This window comes from Caretta caretta, chromosome 2, assembly GCF_965140235.1.
Source record: "Caretta caretta isolate rCarCar2 chromosome 2, rCarCar1.hap1, whole genome shotgun sequence".
Classification (NCBI taxonomy): Eukaryota; Metazoa; Chordata; order Testudines; family Cheloniidae; genus Caretta; species Caretta caretta.
This window is the reverse complement of record NC_134207.1, coordinates 239,996,470-240,016,453: the sequence shown is the minus strand read 5'-3', so window position 1 is coordinate 240,016,453 and position 19,984 is coordinate 239,996,470. Positions and strand designations below refer to the sequence as shown.

General features: G+C 40.8%; 1 protein-coding gene across 3 annotated transcripts in view; it reads left to right on the top strand.

The window, feature by feature from the left end:
• The window catches only part of ZNF438 (zinc finger protein 438), a 99,649-nt gene that overhangs the window by 42,998 nt on the left and 36,667 nt on the right, over positions 1 to 19,984 (top strand). Inside the window, exon 4 of one of the 3 annotated variants that reach the window (XM_048837750.2) lies at positions 14,882 to 14,969. The exons of the other annotated variants lie outside the window; for them this stretch is intronic. The gene's annotated coding sequence lies outside the window, so the exon portion shown is untranslated. The remainder of the gene's footprint in view (positions 1 to 14,881; positions 14,970 to 19,984) is intronic. 3 annotated transcript variants of the gene reach the window in all.

The window sequence follows — 19,984 nt, the reverse complement described above, 5'->3', positions numbered from 1 at the left end:
ACTCAACTCTCACTTTCCTCTTCCTGGTCGCACTTCCTGTGACTTTTGCACCATCTGTGCAAATGAGTTAATTAGCCTTTTAACTCCATCCAGCCTATCCCAGTCTATCAATTGGGATCAGTTCCCATGGTCAGATGTGCTCTGGGGCAACTACCTGGAGTTGCAGCAATCAGAGTGTTGGATCAGGTGCTGTTGCCCAGCACTCGGTCACAAATATTTATCAAATATTACATATTTTTATTTAAATAAATCTTAGCAGTATATCCATTCTGTCTCTCATTAGTTGTCATCTGTGCCATATGGCAAATGACTTACCAGCTTTAATAATGAGTTAAAGTGGTTTCATGGATACAAACCATTCAAGCAGTGTCAGATAAGACATGTACTCTCCTTTATTCAATTTTAAGATTGGTATTAAGAAGTAAAAGAAATGTGTGTTATTAAATATTGCATATAGAGCTATACCATAGCTGATTATTTTTAATTGGTCTTAAAATAAATAGTTTAACTTTTAGAGCATAATTTTGACTAAATGAGTTGTGTTTAAGGTTTTTTATTTACAATGATGTTTGTACAACAATACTGAATATTTAAAGCACTATCATTATAATCTGTGGGTAAAACATAGTATTCTGAATTCTGCATTATTTTAAATACAGTACACCCTCGCTATAACGAACCGCTGGAGATCTAAGCCATTTGGTTGTTATAGCCAGTGGTTCATTATAGGGAAAGAGCTCCGCTGTGGGGAGGTTGGGTGGCTGACACCTCAAGCCCTGCAGCAGAGCAGAGGACTCCTCTGGCACTGGGGCCAGAGCAGAAGTCTGCCCTGGTTGAGGCCTTGGGATTGGAGGAGCTGTTGCTCTGTCTCACCCCCCCGCCCCACACCCCGGGGGCCGGAGGGTGTGTCAGAGTTCTGTTCTCCTCCCCACTTCCCCTGTCCCCACCCCACCTTGCCGCTTGCAGCTCTGGAGCCAGAGGAGCTGTCAGCTGCCGCCTCCTCAGTGGCAGGGCTGGAGGTGGGATCGAGGGACTAGGTTTGCTATTGTGAAGGGCATTATAGCGAGGGTATAGTATGAATTTGCTATTCTAGTTATATAGTCCTCTAACAGCATAATGTGTAACCCTAGTATTTGAGGTTTCCAGTTCTTTCAAAGTGCAGTTTGTTATCTGATGAGACTGGTGGGGGTGGGGATGTAGCAAGGGCAATAAATTTTCTTAGCAAGTCATTGTGTGAATTAGTCTAATGAGGTCTATGAAGTCTTAGTCGTAAGTGCGTAAAAAAACAAAAGGTTTATAATTCATAATTTGAATCTTGTTGGGTTTTTTGGTACCCAACATCAGAAAAGGGAATTAACCTATTATATTTACATCACTGGTTCTATTAGAATCATAGAATCATAGAATATCAGGGTTGGAAGGGACCCCAGAAGGTCATCTAGTCCAACCCCCTGCTCGAAGCAGGACCAATTCCCAGTTAAATCATCCCAGCCAGGGCTTTGTCAAGCCTGACCTTAAAAACCTCTAAGGAAGGAGATTCCACCACCTCCCTAGGTAACGCATTCCAGTGTTTCACCACCCTCTTAGTGAAAAAGTTTTTCCTAATATCCAATCTAAACCTCCCCCACTGCAACTTGAGACCATTACTCCTCGTTCTGTCATCTGCTACCATTGAGAACAGTCTAGAGCCATCCTCTTTGGAACCCCCTTTCAGGTAGTTGAAAGCAGCTATCAAATCCCCCCCTCATTCTTCTCTTCTGCAGGCTAAACAATCCCAGCTCCCTCAGCCTCTCCTCATAAGTCATGTGTTCCAGACCCCTAATCATTTTTGTTGCCCTTCGCTGGACTCTCTCCAATTTATCCACATCCTTTTTGTAGTGTGGGGCCCAAAACTGGACACAGTACTCCAGATGAGGCCTCACCAATGTCGAATAGAGGGGAACGATCACGTCCCTCGATCTGCTCGCTATGCCCCTACTTATACATCCCAAAATGCCATTGGCCTTCTTGGCAACAAGGGCACACTGCTGACTCATATCCAGCTTCTCGTCCACTGTCACCCGTAGGTCCTTTTCCGCAGAACTGCTGCCTAGCCATTCGGTCCCTAGTCTGTAGCTGTGCATTGGGTTCTTCCGTCCTAAGTGCAGGACCCTGCACTTATCCTTATTGAACCTCATCAGATTTCTTTTGGCCCAATCCTCCAATTTGTCTAGGTCCTTCTGTATCCTATCCCTTCCCTCCAGCGTATCTACCACTCCTCCCAGTTTAGTATCATCCGCAAATTTGCTGAGAGTGCAATCCACACCATCCTCCAGATCATTTATGAAGATATTGAACAAAACCGGCCCCAGGACCGACCCTTGGGGCACTCCACTTGATACCGGCTGCCAACCAGACATGGAGCCATTGATCACTACCCGTTGAGCCCGACAATCTAGCCAGCTTTCTACCCACCTTATAGTGCATTCATCCAGCCCATACTTCCTTAACTTGCTGACAAGAATACTGTGGGAAACCGTGTCAAAAGCTTTGCTAAAGTCAAACAATACATCCACTGCTTTCCCTTCATCCACAGAACCAGTAATCTCATCATAGAAGGCGATTAGATTAGTCAGGCATGACCTTTCCTTGGTGAATCCATGCTGGCTGTTCCTGATCACTTTCCTCTCATGCAAGTGCTTCAGGATTGATTCTTTGAGGACCTGCTCCATGATTTTTCCAGGGACTGAGGTGAGGCTGACTGGCCTGTAGTTCCCTGGATCCTCCTTCTTCCCTTTTTTAACGATTGGCACTACATTAGCCTTTTTCCAGTCATCCGGGACTTCCCCGGTTCGCCACGAGTTTTCAAAGATAATGGCCAATGGCTCTGCAATCACAGCCGCCAATTCCTTCAGCACTCTCGGATGCAACTCGTCTGGCCCCATGGACTTGTGCACATCCAGCTTTTCTAAATGGTCCCTAACCACCTCTGTCTCCACAGAGGGCTGGCCCTCTCTTCCCCATTTTGTGATGCCATTACAGGAAATGAATTATTTTAATGTGTTTTCATGCACAAACATATAACTATCCAGAAAAAAAGATCTCTTGCCCTGAAGAGCTTACAACCTAAGAGGGCAAAATATAGACACAAGATGGAGAAAAGGGACTCAACATGAACCAAAATAATAAGTGATTTTTAGCATGACTTATAGTTCTGTGCTTTTTTCCCCACCTGTACATTACAATGTAAGGAAGAGCCATGTCATATGTAAACATGATTGCCATTGACTGAATTAGGAGAGTTGTTGGTGAGCAGTTCACAGGTGAGTCCCATCCACTCCTCAGAATGACAGCAAATAGAAGTTGGGGGGGGGTTAGTTGAAGAAAATTGGTGTGAATCTTCATTTTAATATATTAAAATTGTCAGTAACACAATGCAAATTAATGTCGAGAAAGAGGGAAATCAAAGGTATTGGAATGTAGCTGCACTTAGATTGGGTTAAGCATTGGAAAATATTACTTGTTTCTTAGATATGGCCATTTTTGAAACGATTACCTTCTCTTTCTTTCATACCTCTCTTCCCCTTCATGCTATCCATTAATGTCATAGCCAGGTACTTGTTGAACTTGTACTTGATCTATTCAGGATTCAATAAGCTTCGTAAAAGTCTATCATCAATACCACTCTTTGGGTTTGTAGCCATGGAAGCAACACAACTCCCATTTTGGAGTCTTGTTTGGCAGTCATGAATTTGCCTTCCAACCTGGATCTTCTACGTAGTGTAGCAGAGAGCTCTTTCTACCTAAATTATCAGTACCTGAATTATTGTTTTATTTGTTCATGAATAACTAATATATACTTTGAAGTTATAATATGCGCTATTAAGTTTCATATGTGGTAACCTTATCTATCCTATCTATCTCATTTGAAAACAGCTGGACCACTGTTGCTCAAACTTTCTAAATACTATACTTTTTAGGCACAGGTCATACCTAGAAAATTTCAGTCAGAAAGCTGAAAGTTAATAAATTGGCAAAATCTGTTAGTATATTCAACTTTGTAGCTCTCAAGTGGGCAAGAATTCCATGTTTTGAATCAAAGGTCTTGCACAAGGAAATTAACCTTTCCAAGTTTTCAAACATCTTTTTGGATTGCTAGATAGCCAGCACATGATGATTTGCCTACTTGTAGAAGGGCCTTAAAAACTTCCAAACTCATTGCTCAGTTTGTCAAAAAAGATCATTAAGCCCTGTGCATAATTTCACACAACTGACCTACAATATTTTATCATTTTGTTTGTAAGAATTGAAGTTAGTGTCCTGATAAAATGGCCTTTGTAGTTCCTTTTATGAATGGCCCAGAATGATTAAGTCCAAGCAGAAGAACTAGTTCATGTTTTTTCATGGTTCATCTGCTTTTCAGAGAATTTTGGTGTCATCTTTGAAGCTGTTAAAAGTTTAGCATTACACTGCTTATCTGGATCATTGTCAATTGCATCAACCAGAGGAATAAGTGAAGTTCGTGCTTTAATTGTGGCGTCCGACCCTTTTTTTGCAATGGCAAAGGAGTTTGTTTTTTCTTCGACTATTATTGATCTTTTATGCTGGCATGAGCTCAAATCTCAAATATATCTTTAAGTCTTTACACTCAAATTCACAAATGTGATGGAAATAGACCTGTCATAAGTCAAAGACCTTTAAAATGTTATGTTCAGAGGAACCTGTTAATTAGGAAAATAGATAAGCTTTTAGGCCCAGATTTTTGAAGGTATTTAGGCATTCCTGTGCTAAGCATTGCAAAATATAACTGATTTAGGAGACCATCTCATTTTCAGAATTCCTAAATGTTTAAATCCTGTCAACTGTCCATGGAATTTTTGGCTCCTAAATGCCTAAATCCCTTTTGAAAATGATTTAGGCTCCTAAATCAGTTAGACAAGGCAATATTGAGCATAGCAACACCTAAATAGCTTTAAAAATCTGGGTGTTAGTGTCCTTTCAGTTGTATGGTCTGGGTCGGTCTGTCTCATCACACACAACACCCAGATGGATAAGTCAGCAGTATCCTTAAAGCATATTTCCACCAGAAATATGTCTTTCTCTCTCTTAATAATAGCTCACTCAGCTAGTAAAGATGGAGAAGATACCAACAGCAGATAAATGCAAGGCTACTTCTTGGTCTTTTACCAACAGATAGCTAGTCTTTGCTTAATTCATTCTTCTCCTTATCAATTTTGCCTTTTGTTCTCTGAGGTACTGCTATCCTTCTAGTCTTTTGTTCCTCTGTTATATCTATAATAAAGATACAAGTGAAAAATGGATGCGTAAACTTGCAACTTCTCTTCATGTCAACCTTCCTTGACATTTAACTCCTGTCCCACAAGAGAGCACCTGAAATATAGTTTTATTCTGAGTAGTTTTGGGGCTGAGGACATGTGAGAATGAATTCATGCTACATTGACCTGGTTATTTCTTTTGCCTGTTTGACTTCAGTGCTATGACAGTTTGCGCCAGATGAGGATCTAGCCCAGTGTGTTTACAGCGTAAAAGACTCTACAGTATAAAGCAAGTTTAAAATATTCTTGGAATAGTAACTGAGTAACAAATTGAATGTTATATTATCAAAATCAGTATTGAAAGCTAACTTTATGTAAGCAGTTTTTGAAATATTTCACTCCATAATGTATACAGTGTAGAAAGTTTCCTTTTAAATGTTGCGTTAACTCAGTTTTATTTTTTGCATGTTGTAAAGATGGCTTTCCTGCAGGAGTGATGTGAATTAGGAGAACAAAATTTAGAGAGAGTCTTGAAATCTTCTGACATGACTGAAGTTATTAAGAACTTTCCAAGTTTCCAAGCTATGGTAAATACATTTTTTAACTGAAAACAACCCCCCCAAAACCTTGATATGTTCTTTTGCCCTCTGGATGGTGTATTTTTTCCCCTACCAGCTTAAAACTTGGGCAGTCTTATTATGTTTCAGTCAACTACTATTTATAATCTAATCCAAATTTATTCTGTTGAAACAGTTGTAGATATTTTTCAATATGCTGTACTTCTGGCAATAACTTTGGGCCTGATCCTGTAAAGTGGTGAAAATATCCTGTCAGTGGGTGCTGAGGGTGTTCAGAATCTTGTAGGATCATGCCCAAAGTTATTCCCATGATGTAACTCAACTTTTCCTTGCTTTATTATTCAGTGTGAATGGTTGGTTTATGGGAAACATAATTTATTATTTATATTACTTTGTGCAAGTTCACGTACTGATGGATCCAGAAAATGGCATTGGTATTAGTTATGAAGGAATATACTTAGATTATCTTGCATGTATATGCAATATGAGTTGATGACTGCTGTTCATCAGGATAAGGAGAAAATAGAAGAATTAGGGAATGAAAATACATGAAAGGTGGAGGTAATATTTTTCAAAGCTAAACTTTTTACAAAAATTGCTTTAACATATAAGTGTGTCATATTTAACAATATAAATTAGTCTTATAACTAATGAATTAACCATATTTTGGTATCTGAAAATGTTTTTATCCTTTGAAAAACTAATTTATTACTTTTTTTTTTTACAGATGTGGCAGAAAGGTCAACAAATTCTGTAGTTTGTACTAATTTTAACAAATAGGAAATACATACAAGAATAATAAAAAGATATCATTAGAAAATTTCCTATACTTTTTTCCAGTATAGGCATATTATATTTTAAATATATATTGGACAAAATATAAATACTGCTTTGAATACTACTTTTCAAATTCTGTTTTGGTGGTAGCATTTATTTTTGAAAGTAACAGGAGAAGTTGTGTGAGGGTGTTGGGTAGATTGTGAGTGACTGAGAAGCCCAGCAAATAATTTGGATATGGAATGAATGAATGAAAGGGTAAACTAGTATGAGGAAAAGGGGGAAAATGGTAATTTGTTCAGATGATTTTAAACTAGACCTTATGTAGTCATTCATTTTGCAGAGATAAAAAATTAGAAGGAAAATTGATGGGAGGCAATGTGAGATTGTGGGTCAAGAACATTAGCTTGATGTTTCTGTTAACCGATTCAATTATGATCAACTTAAGTATTGTCGTGATTGTAGATTCCGGGAACCTACTGAGATATAATGAGTAGTTTACATTTTTCAGAGCTATTATTTCAGGCTGTCTGCAGACTCAGGAGGAAAATAATGGATTGGTTTACACTTGATTCATGGTTTCAAGGTTATCTTCACAACTGTAAAAGCTAGACGTATTTTTTAAATGTAAGATTAGATTTTGTAACACTATTTAGTGGTAAGGGTGGATTTCACTGCTGCAGAATTGCAACAAACACAGGGCTACAGCCAATGATGTTAAAAACAACACTACTGAGGCAGCTTTTGCAAAAGAAACAAATGAAATGCTAGTCTGTGGAAACATGAAGAAAACAATGTAGTTTATTGATGTTCATATTGTTGCCATTATAGGCATACCAACAACCTTGGTGTTCTCAAACCTTCCCTTTTAACTTTTTAGAAGAGTTTGTTTTCTTTCACAGATTGAAATTAGAATCTAATGTTTCTAGTTGCAAAAAACATTCTAGTTCATGTAAATGTTTTGGAGTGACATAGACCATCACAAAATGGGGGGCACACTGGGTTTTTCTCCCTAAACCCAGAAAAACACACCCCTAACCGACATAAGTTTCAATGACAAAAGCGCCGGCGTGGACAATGCTATGTTGGCGAGAGACCATCTCCTGCCAACACAGCTACCACCACTTGTTGGGGGTGATTTAATTATGCCAGCGGGAGAGCTCTCTCCTACCGGCATATAGCAGCTACACAGGAGACGTTACAGTGGTGCAGCTGCAGCGGTATGGCTGTACTGCTGTACGGTCCGTAGTTTAGACATAGCCTAAATGTTTCTGAATTTCATGGAGTCAGAGGCAAAAGTTAGACCACCTTACCCCCACCATTCTCAAATCTTATATCAAATTGGTCACAAAGATGAATTTATTCCGAAGTTGGTTGTGTTTTGTGCAAAAAATACAAATTAACAAAGCATTAAAGAAATTAAAACATAAAAATCCATACAACTCCAAGAACGTGTCTGTCTCCATCTAACTTTATCTGTTTGGTTCTGCATGTATGTTGACAATAGTACTTTATTTTTAAATAAACAATTTTTTACTAATGTGTTTATAAGTTGGGGATAAAACTACTTTATTTTTCATATCACCTTGCTCGTTAAATGATCAGAACTAAATTTCATTCCCAAAAGAGAGTCATCAAAATTCCCTCGAGGTAGGGATTTATTTGCCTTATGCCCTTAGTGTTTTGTCTGACACCATCTTTCAATGACCACCTGTCAGAGTCTTCTCATTTGCCAACTATGCTACCTCTTAATACCCTGAGTTCCACCTGCCTTGTGGATTTCCTCAACAGGGAAGAGGAAGAACCTGCAGTTGCAGACTGCGTGGTTTGATCTCTCTGACAACTTTACTGAAAGCTTGGAAGTTGAGACCGTCTCAGCTCCACCAGACAGCTCTCCAGGCACACTGCTCCTCTGTCTTCAACAAGCCATAAGTGTGCATCATATGAGCTGCTGAAAATGTAATAATGAGGGAAATCTGAAGAACTTCACCTGTAGTTTTATTCAGTCTAAAGAGCATTTATCCTTTTCTAACTGGTATTAAACTAGACCTTTTTTTACTAGTAACTTCAGAGCTGTTGTGTAAAGTTTGTGCTCATCTATTCTGTAAACTTAAGAAGCCTAACAAATGACAGTGAAGAGAACACAAAATAGGATGCCAGATTGGGCTAATAGGGGGTAAACATTGATTAATATTGCAGGAGTTACTACAGTGTACTCTGTAAACTTATTCTGTGACTGATCTTCAGAAAGGATTACAATCTGAATTTCAGCAGGTTTTCATCAGTAAATATTTGATTGAACTGAAAAATGTAACAAATGGAGTTCAGATATTAACATCAATTAATTAAATTAAGGTTAACCTAGAGTTAACATCAATTAATAATTGTTCTTCTTCGAGTAGTATTTCCATGGCTGCTCCCATGGTGTGCTTCCATCCCTGTGTTCCTGATCGGAGAACTTCGGTAGCAGTATCTGCTAGGCCCGCACATGCGCTGTCTCTCCTCGAAAAAGGCAATCGCTGTCAGAGACTAGCGCTCCCAAGTGCATTTGCTGCCTTGGGGAAGGCCACATTCAACAAAAGTGTGGTCTTTGCCAGCAGTTCAGGCCCCAGTCTTGTAAGGATAGGGAGATGAGGCAGAAGATCATCTTCACAGAGACCGCGCTCTGCCCTCTCTGGACCTGTGTCACTGGTCACCTGGCAGACATGAGTCTTCCCCACAGCCGTCAACATCTAAAAGCAGTAAGTTGAAGAAACAAGCCACTGATGCCTCTCACAAATCATAGAAAAAGAGAGCGGGAAGTCCCCACGGTGAGTCCCAAGATAGCCGTAGCCATTCTCCAGCACACATACTGAGACCCCCCTCCCCCCCCCAGTCCGGTACCCAGGGCTTGCAGAAATCCTCAGCAGCAGATACCATTGAAAAGACCTACGGACCCAATAGGCATGGGCACCAAGTCAATGGTACCAACGGACAGAGACAGGACTAAACACTTCTCTAAGAAGGCACCAATATGCGATCCCATGTCAATACCGCCCTTGACGCCTCACCCAGCACTGGAGCGACCTGTGCAGACAAGGTCCCCACCCCACCCCCCGACACCAGGACAATCTGTACTGGTGGAATCCTGCCACTCCAGAGACCCCACCTCTCAGTACCAAAACCTCTGCAATGAGCCTTTACCAAGCATGGGAAGTATCCCTGCTGCCATGCCATGCCCCTCTGCTCTCTAGTGAGGGTTCAGACAGTGAGTCAGATGATGTAGTGTTACTCCTCCTAAGCTCCATATGGTGGTTATTACCAACAGAGCCCAAGGATACACCTGCAGATGACCCCACCACCACTACTTTGGTACTGCCACCCCTGGACACCATCCCCGGGCTCTAAGCCACCACCACCACTCCCATGGCCATATTGGCGCACTGCCAGCAAGCCTCGGGCTTTGAGCTCACCTCAAGGCACATCCCCTTGACCGCAGCATCCAAAGCTTCAGAACCGCCTCGAAACATAGAGGAAAAAGAAGCTGGTACTGAGGAGGCAGTGACACCAAGGACCATATCCTCCGCCACTCCAGACGAAGCTGTCATGCCTCCTCCACGGTCTTTGGCAGATGACTTCCATCTCTTCCGGGAGCGGGGAGGGTGAAGAGGGTGGGAGACACCCTCCAGATACCATTGATGGGTATCCTTCACTTCCTCCATGAACTTCATGACATCCTCTGCTCTTTGTTCTCTTTGAAAATCACCTTCCCAATTAATGTAGCCATTTTAGATCCAGCAAAGACAGTGTGGCAAACCCCAACATCAGTGGAACCAACCTGCAAGTGGGCAGACAAAAAATACTATATCCCCACCAAAGTATTTGAATTCCTGTTATCCCACCTGCCACCCAACTCCATCATGATGGATGCCATCAACTTACATGGCCAACACTAGTCAAGGACTACTCCCTATGATAGGGATTGGAAGCGCCTTGATCTTTTGGGTACAAAAGCATACTCTTTAGCTGCTCTACAATTCCATATTGACAATTATCAGGGCCTCATGGCAAAATATGATTTTATAAGTTACTCAAAACTGAATGACTTTTATTGAAAAAAATGCCAGAAGCACATCATGACTCATTTAATGCCATTATCCAGAAGGGTCAACTAATGGCAAAGACATCACTGCAGTCTTCCCTCGAAGCAGGCAACACAGTGTCTAGGTCCATCTCCATGGCTGTGGTGATGTGACTAGCATCAGAGCTCTGTTTGTTGGGCTTCCCGAAAGAGGTACAGTCCACAGTCAAGGACCTCCATTTGAGGGCATGAAGCTTTTCACCAAGAAGACTGATGCCCCTCTTCCCTAAACACAAACCATCTGGCCTTCAGTCTTCATTGTTAGGTCACTCTTCGCGATTTACACAACTGACCGTTGTTCCACACCCATTTGACCACTGATTGGTGGTGGTCTGCAGTGCCTGGGAACACACAACATCGGACTGATGGTTCCTAAAGATCATTTGAACCGGGTACTCCATCCATTTTACTTCACTACCCCCTCCACAACACCCTTCCCCATCCCTCTTCAGGGATCCTTCTCGCAAGAGTTTACTATGACTAGAAATAGATCGCCTTCTCCAGTTAGGAGCCATAGAACCAGTACCTAAACATCTACCAGGCAAAGAGTTCTACATTAGTTATTTCCTAATACCTAACCAGAAGGGAAGTTGGGGACCCATCCTAGATCTCAGATCTCTCAACAAGTTTCTCAAGCCTCAAAAATTCAAGATAGTCACCTTATCAATGATCATTCCAACATTAGAACAGGGAGACTGATTTTTGGCTCTTGATCTCCAGGACACCCGTTTTCATATCTCAGTCTTACTGGCTCACAGACAATTTCTCAGATTCACTCTAGGACACAACCACTACCAATATGGAGTGCTCCTCTTTGGGTTATCATCAGCCCAAAAAGTATTTTCCAAGGTTCTCTCAGTGGTGGCCGCTCATTTATATTCTCAAGGGATAATGATCTACCTTTACCTGGATGATTGCCTCCTCAAAGCCTGATCTCTCCAAGAGGCTCACCAAGTCACTGACGCTACCATATACTTGTTTAAGGAACTGGATCTACAGATCGACTCCTAGAAGTCAACTCACTCCAGTGCAATGCCTGGAATTCATAGGGGCCGACTTTGATTCATTACAGGCCAAAGCTGCCTTATCTCAATACAGGTTCCTATCCTTAATCACTCTCATAGACACCATTCAAAATAGCCCACAAATATCAGCCAGGCTTTGCCTCCAACTCTTGTGGCATATGACAGAGGGCAGAGCAGTAATACCACATGTCAGGCTTCACATGCAGTACCTCCAACTGTGGTTCAGCTTGGTTTACAGATGAAACAAGGACAGGCTAGACAAATCCCAGTCAGCACCCACCAGGATCAAAAACTCCTTAGTCTGTTGGCTGGAACGTTTGCAAAGGAGTCCTCTTCTCACAAACAACACTGTTATTGATCTTCACCACCAGTTCATCACTCATAAGGTGGGGCATGCATGTAAATGGCCTCACGACACAAGGCAAATGCTCACCCGCGGAGATATCCCTTCACATCAATCTTCTCAAGTTAAGAGTGGTCAGGAACGCCTGTGCCCATTTACTCCCGCTGATCACAGGATCACACACAACTATCCAAACAGACAATATAGCCTATATGTACTACATCAATCGGTAGGGGTGAGCCAGGTCGCCCTCCTTATGTGCAGAAGAGATGAGGCCATGGAATTGGTGGATCTCCCACAATGTTACGCTGTTTGCAGTTTACCTTCTGGGCACACAAAACTCGATAGTGGACAGTCTCAGTCACAAATTCCCACACAACCACGAGTGGAAAGTACACCCAACAGTCCACAGACGTTTTTGCAACTCACCTAAATAAGAAATGTCCACATTACTGCTCCAAAGTGGGGATCGGACAACGTTCTTTGGGTGATGTTTTCCTCCTCCTCTAGGAAAAGGACCTTCACTATACCTTTCATCCTTTTCCCCTACTGTTCAAGGTCCTACTGAAAATAAAAAGGGACAGAGCTCACGTCATTTTGATTGCTCCTACTTAGCGGAGACTGACCTGGTACCCTTATGTGGCACAGCTCCCAACATGCTTGCTGTTCCCTCTCCCAGCCATCCTGCACCTCCTCTCACAGAACAGAGGACGTACACTACATCCAAACTTGCGGAGTCTGTGCCTCAAGGCATGGCTCCTGCTTGGTTCCAACACCTAGAAAGCTCCTGTTCAAGGGAGGCATAAGAGGTAATATTACACAGTAGGAAGTCCTCGACACGGTGTACTTACCTGCAGAAATGGTCCAGGTTTCAGATTTGGTGCATGTCCCAATGAATCTCCCCAACCTCCATGTCTCTTCCGCATATCCTAGACTATGCTTTGACCCTAAAACAGTTGGGACAATCTCTAAGCTCTCTTTGGATTCACCTAGCAGCTATAACAGCTTTACATCAACCTGTAGAAAGATACTCAGTGCGGTCACACGCAACTACTAAAAGGTTCCCCAAGGGTACAGTAAATCTCTTCCCTCAACCTCAAATTCCTACCCCCACGTGGGACCTAAATCTGCTACTGAAAGGATTGATTAGACCTCCCTTTCAGCCCATGACCACCTGATTGTTGATGCACATCCTGATAGCAATTACTTCAACCAGGAGAATTGGGGAGAGAGCAGCTCTGATGGCGCATCTCCCCCTTTCCTCCCCACACACACACGGTATTTTTTCTAGACAAGGTTACTCTCAGGCCACATACAAAATTAATCCCTAAGATAACCTCTTCATTTCACATGAATCAATTGATTCACCTTCCAATCTTCTACCCAAGTCTCACCAAGACAACAGGGAGGCTATATTACATACCCTAGATGTCAAAAGAACCCTTGCCTTCTACCTGGACAAGACAGAGGCCTTCAGAAAGCTCCCTAGGCCTTTTCTCTCCATTATGGAAAGATCCAAGGGCTCAGCAAAATCATCTCAAAGGCTTTCTAAGTGGATCTCGAATTCTATGAGACAGAATTATCAAGTTCACAACATAACCCTCCAGACTCTCTTCGTACATGCTCCACAAGGTCAATCTCTTCTTCCACTACCTTCTTCAAGAATGTCCCTATCTCAGAGATCTGTAAAGCGGTGACATGGGTGTCAGTCCTCCTTTTCACAGAACAGTATACGATCACTGGGGACTCTGTCTCTGATGCTGTCTTAGGCTCCATAGTGCTGTCATCTGTGACTGACCAGAATCCGAAGTCCCAGCCCTGCAGAAGGGATACTGCTCAGAAGTCACCTACAGTGGTGCATCGATAGGGACACTACTCGAAGTTATTCATCTTGTGCAGTAAAGATGGTTCTTTGAGATGTGCGTCCCTGTGGGTGCTTCACAACCCTTCTTTCTCCCCTCTACTTCAGAGTTCTTGTCTATGACTCTGTGGTAGAAAAGGAACAGTGCGGGGCTAGCTCGTGCGCGCTGCCTAGCCTCGTGGCACAGCACAAGGAGAGACAGCGCATGTGCAGGCCTAACACACACTGCTACCAAAGTTCCCCAATCAGCAGTGCAGGGATGCAGACACACCTACAGTGGAGCACCCACAGGGGAACATATCTTGAAGAACCGTCGTTACTGCACAAAAGGAGTAACTTCTTGTGAAATACTTTTCTGATAACTTTCCAGCAAACGGCAAAATTACATTTAAAAAATCTGTTCAATCTAACCCGAAGTTTTCTGCATTGTTAGGTTACTGCAATAGGGAAACTAGATGAAGTGTCTTCTGTTGTTGCTGATTAAAATACTGTAATTTGATATGAGAAATTAAAAAAAATCAACCTTCAGTTTTGTTATAGTCTATTGTTTCAAGATCTGCATATTTGATGAGAATGCAGTTGCTTTGGTGTGCTTTAAGTGGGTATTAAAAACTATGGGCCTTGCCTGATAGGGAATTTTATTATGGATCCCTTTCTTCATGCACATATGCACAAGTCACTTTTTCAGCTGAAAGGTTTTTTCAGCTTCTTTATGAACAAAATACAGAAAAGGAGATTATGAAAGTGTTGCCTGCTGTATCTTTTTTCACTTGTGTAAGCCTCTCTCTTCCTCCCCCCCAAAATGCTCTTTCTTACTCACTCCTAGATGTTACAAAAATCAGTTTTGAGAAACATATTTAATCAAATATTTTTAAAAAGCTTTCAGGATAAGATCCATAATTATCAATTCATCTATGTCCAGATATGCATCATAATATGGGACAGTTACCAAGAATGAGTGGACACAAGAAGAATAAGGTACAAGCAGCAGTTCCAGTCATTGATTTCAGGTGCAGTTCATAGTTGTTAACTGATATCAGAAGTTTGCTCAATATCTTTACATAATATAGATTGAAGTGGCTAATACACCCTATTATAGAGTCTGAAATTGAAACTATAGTTTGGGGATACTTAGGCAAAAGCTTCTGTTTTTTCATAACAGTAATAAAGGGCAATTTTTTTTAAAAGCATCATTACAAAATTATGTGTAATGTTGAAGTGATGCTATTAAGCTAAGACATACTTAATTTCATTATTAGCTAGTGATAATTATTACAGTAACTGTTGATTGGATTAGTCCCTGCTCACTTGCTGATACATAGAATTGATCTGCTTCTCCTATGGAACATCTGAGGGAGAGTTAATATTATTTTGAAGTCTCAACACACCAGTAATGAAAGATTGAAAAGACAGGAGCTTGCAGAATTATTAATCCGTAAATTTACTGCAGACTTGATCATCCTTTGAGCAGCAACAATAGTTTAATCTTCACTATTGTATTTTAGTAAATTAATGCCAGATATAGTATTTGCTCCACGCATTGTTGTCTCTTGACTTCAGTCTCAATCTTTGCAAAATGTTAAAATAATTGGGTCCACAGAGAGGTGTAAGCTTGGCACAAATAAGGCTACCTTTTTTCCCCAAGCCAATAATCGGTGCAAACGGATTTGTGATAATAGTTCCAACTATTACATAAAATCCTAACCTATGAGATGACACAATACTTGAAAGAAAACAATTAAGAAAAATAAAATGAAATTCCTTCTTAAAGTATTAATGAACACCTCACTGACTGTAGTTAATATGAACCATTTTCTAAACTGCACTCAGTCTTAAATTTCCCTTTTCATTTGAATTTTGTACTTCTGAAGTGAAATTATGTAATAAATACATTAGTTCGTAATATTTCTTTATACGCCTGGCTTTAAATGGTTTGATAATTAAGCTTAATCTGAATGAAATTGCAAGGTTTGATTAACTACTTCCTTTCAGGAGTCTGAACTGGTGTTCTCTGTGTTAGAAGGTACAGCCATCTTATTTGAGAAGCTTTGTTCTTTTAACAAAAGGCGCCAAGAATAAATTCAGTTAGGGTCATAGTGGCTTAATTTAATAATATTATGGTAATAAGTACCATAATTAGTTTCAGATTCTTCTTCCTTCCCAAAGGACAAGGTTTTGAGTTTTGATGCCTACTTAAGGCATGAGAATGACAGCAAAATTAATGTCATAACCTTTACAGCCTGTTTATGGTTTTCTGTGTAGTACCCTAAAGGATTTTTTGGAATAGTGTAACAACTAAAGTAACCACTTGGTATGGACAAGAAAAAATTAGGTTAATTGGGTTCACCTGATATTCAGATGTTAGGGAGTCTGTCAAGACACCCATTTCATACTTGGAAAAGGAGTTGCTGGTATTTTTTTTCATTAAATTATCTTTGAAATACACTCTACTCCTTGGGACTACTTCCTCTTAAAGATTAATTTATGGTAGTTTAGGATTTTTTCAGTTTGTTTAATCTAGTTTCTTTTTCAGTTATGAAATCAATTTGTGTTTTCATTTTTGTGGAAACTACAAAGCAACACCCATTGATGGAACATGTTCTGTGACCCTGATGTACATTTTTCTTCTAGTAGAGTCTTTTCAGAGATTGCTGTGACTCCAGTTTGGTAGAACTATTAATGATAGATTTCTTCTTTCTTTCTATAACCAGTCAATAATAAGCTTACAGTGGAGCCATCCTTAGTGCTTGAGGCCCAGATCTTGATTCTTTTTATTTAATGTTATTTTTTTAAAGATGAGGAAAATAGAGTCAAGACTGTATCAAATTTTAAAAGCTTCAGCAATGGTATTGCCCTTTATTACATGGTGGTGATAAAACTTAATGATGCAGAAAAATGTTCTGTTCTGTGTTTGAAGAGAAGCAGAATGGTGGACTAATATGAGGATGAAGAAATACTTTCTAGTCCATAAGTAACCGAGGAGGATGTCGGACAAAATCTACTAGGGATAAACATTTTTATGTCAGCAAGCCCAGATAACTTGCTCCCAAGAGTCCTCAAAGAGTTGGCTGGTGAGATCTCTGGCCTGCTGATGTACATTTTTAATAAATCTTGGAATACTGGAGAAAGTGTAGTAGACTGGAAGAGTGCTAATGTGCCAATATTCAGAAAGGGCAAGTGGGATGACCTGGCTTGACATCAGTTCTGGACAAGATAATGGAAAAAGCTGATACAAGAATCAGTTGACAAAGAATTAGAGGATACGAGCATAATCAATGCCAGTCAAGATGGCTTAATGGAAAATAGGCCTTGTGAAACAAACCTATTTTAATTCTTTGAGACTACAAGTTTGGTTGATAAAGGTAACTGTATGTAGGTGATATACTTAGACTTTTGTAGGGCATTTGACTTAGTACCACATGATAGTTTTATTAAGAAGTTAGCACAATATACAATATTAATGAGAGTACATGTTAAATGCACTAGGAATTGGCTAACTAAAAGATTTCAAAAAGTAGTCAGTGGGAAATCATCATCTAGTAGTGAGTTTCTAGTGTGGCTCCACAGGAACTGGTACCAGGCCTGATGCTATTCAACTTTTTCATCCATGAGCTGGAAGTAAATGTAAAATCACTGCTGATAAAATTTATGTATGATGCAATTAAATGAAGAGGACATGGCAGCCATACAAGGAACCATGGAATGTTTGGTGAAATGAGCCCATTCAAAGAAAATGTGTTTTAATTTGGCCAGATGCAAAATTATACATCTAGGGACAAGCAATGCAGATTATACCTACATCCTGGAAAGCAGCAACTCTGAAAAGGATTTAGGGGTCATAGTGGGCAAACAACATGAGCTCACAGTGCAATACTGTGGCAAAAACGTCTAATGTGAGCCTTGGATATATAAACAGGAGAGTAGTCAGTAGGAGTAGGGAAGTGATTTTACCTGTGTATATGGCATTGGTGAGACTGATATTGGAGTAGTGAGTCCAGTGCTAGTTTCCACATGTTAAGAAAAGATGTTGAAAAATTGGAGATGCAGAAAAGAGCCACAAAAATGTTTTGAGGACTAGAGAAAATCCATTAGTGTGAGAGACTTAAAGTGTAATTTGTATTGGTTAAGTCTCTTCATACATACAACTGAGTTAACATTCATGCTCTTAAGGTTTTTAATTTAGTAAAAAAATACAAAGTGCATTATCAGTGAATAATAATGGTAAAGCAAAACCCAGAATAAAAAAGACTAAGCATTACAATAACCCTTAGAATATATCAAGAATGAAAAATTTTGTTGTTTTAATCTTATAAAGTACTTACAGCTTTTTGTGCCAAAGCCTCTAAAAAATTACCTATTGGTTACATTATAGTAAAGGCATGTATTCAAGACTTACATTGAGTAAGTGTCTCAGTATCGGTCCCTAAATATTTCAAATCAATCCAAGTATGTCTGTGAAACATTTTGATACTGAACAGCTCTTTGCACCCTGGTGGTGCTTTCAATGGTGTAGATTAAAAATTCTCAGATCTCTTTCTCTCATTGTAGGGCAATACTTGGTATGCAAGAGCTCTTTAACTGCTAAATGGACAGAACTGTGCTTCAATAAAGATGTTGATAAATTGGAGAGTGGGTTCAGAGAAGAGCCACAAGAATAATTATAAGAGTAGAATAACACTATCTATAGTGATAGACTAAAAGAGTTCAATCTATTTAGCTTAAGAAAAAGAAGGTTAAGGGGTGACTTAATTACATTCTATATGTACCTACATGCAGAATAATATTTAATAATGGACTCTTCAGTTTAACAGAGAAAGGTATAACCTGATCGAATGTCTGTCTGGAAGTTGAAGCTAGATAAATTCAGATAGAAAATAAGGTATAATTTTTTGACAGTATGGGTAATTAACCATTGGAACAATTTACAAAGAGTCACAGTGCATTGACCATCACTGACCATGTTTAAGTCAAGATTGGATATTTTTCTAAAAGTTATGCTAGGAGTTATTTTGGGGAAGTTCTGTGGAAGGGGTGGGCAAATTATGGCCCGTGGACTGCATCCAGCCCTTGAGCTTCCACCGGGGAGCAGGGTCAGGGGCTTGCCCCGCTCTGCGCGGCTCCCAAAAGTAGTGGCATGTGTGTCCCATCACACCCCCCCCTCCAGCCCCTACACATAGGGGCAGCCAAGGGGCTCCGCATGTTGTCCCCACCCCAAGTGCCGCCCCTGCAGCTCCTATTGTCCGGGAACTGCAGCCAGTGGGAGCTGCAGGGGCGGCACCTGCGGACAAGGCAGTGCTCAGAGCCGCCTGGCTGCACGTCCACATAGGAGCCGGAGGGGTGACATGCTGCTGCTTCTGGGAGCTGCTTGAGGTAAGCTCTGCCCAGAGCCTGCACCCCAGCCTGGAGCACCCTCCTGCACCACCACCCCCTCATCCCTAGAGCCTGTACCCCCAGCTGGAGCCCTCACCCCCACACCCCATGAGCAGTCATGGCCCGCCATACAATTTCCATACCCAAAAAGTTTGCCCACCCTTGTTCTATGGCCTGTGTTACACAGGAGGTCAGACTTGATGATCACAATGGTCCCCTCTGCACTTGAATCTCTGAAACACGATAGCTTTTTCAGTGGTAGAAGGTTGTGGTTTGACCCAATAAACATTCACTGTCAGTCTTCTAGGAATAATTAAAAAGTGATCCTAATGAAACTAAGCTTAATTGGAATTTAACTGTAGATTATCGATTAGCACTGAAAAGAATATTATGTGGCAGAGTTCTAACCGTTTAGAGGCTAGAAAACTCTTGCAAACCAAATACTTTTTCTACACTTACCCAATGTACATATTGAATACATGCCTTTACTATAACTAAGGTTAAGATTCTGTCATGGGTATTTTTAGTAAAAGTCAGGGACAAGTCGCGAGCAATAAACAAAAATTCATGAACACCCCCGATCTGTCTCTGGCTTTTACTAAAAATACCCAGAGGGAGGGAGAGGGCAAATAGTCAGAGCGCTGCCAGGGGCTTG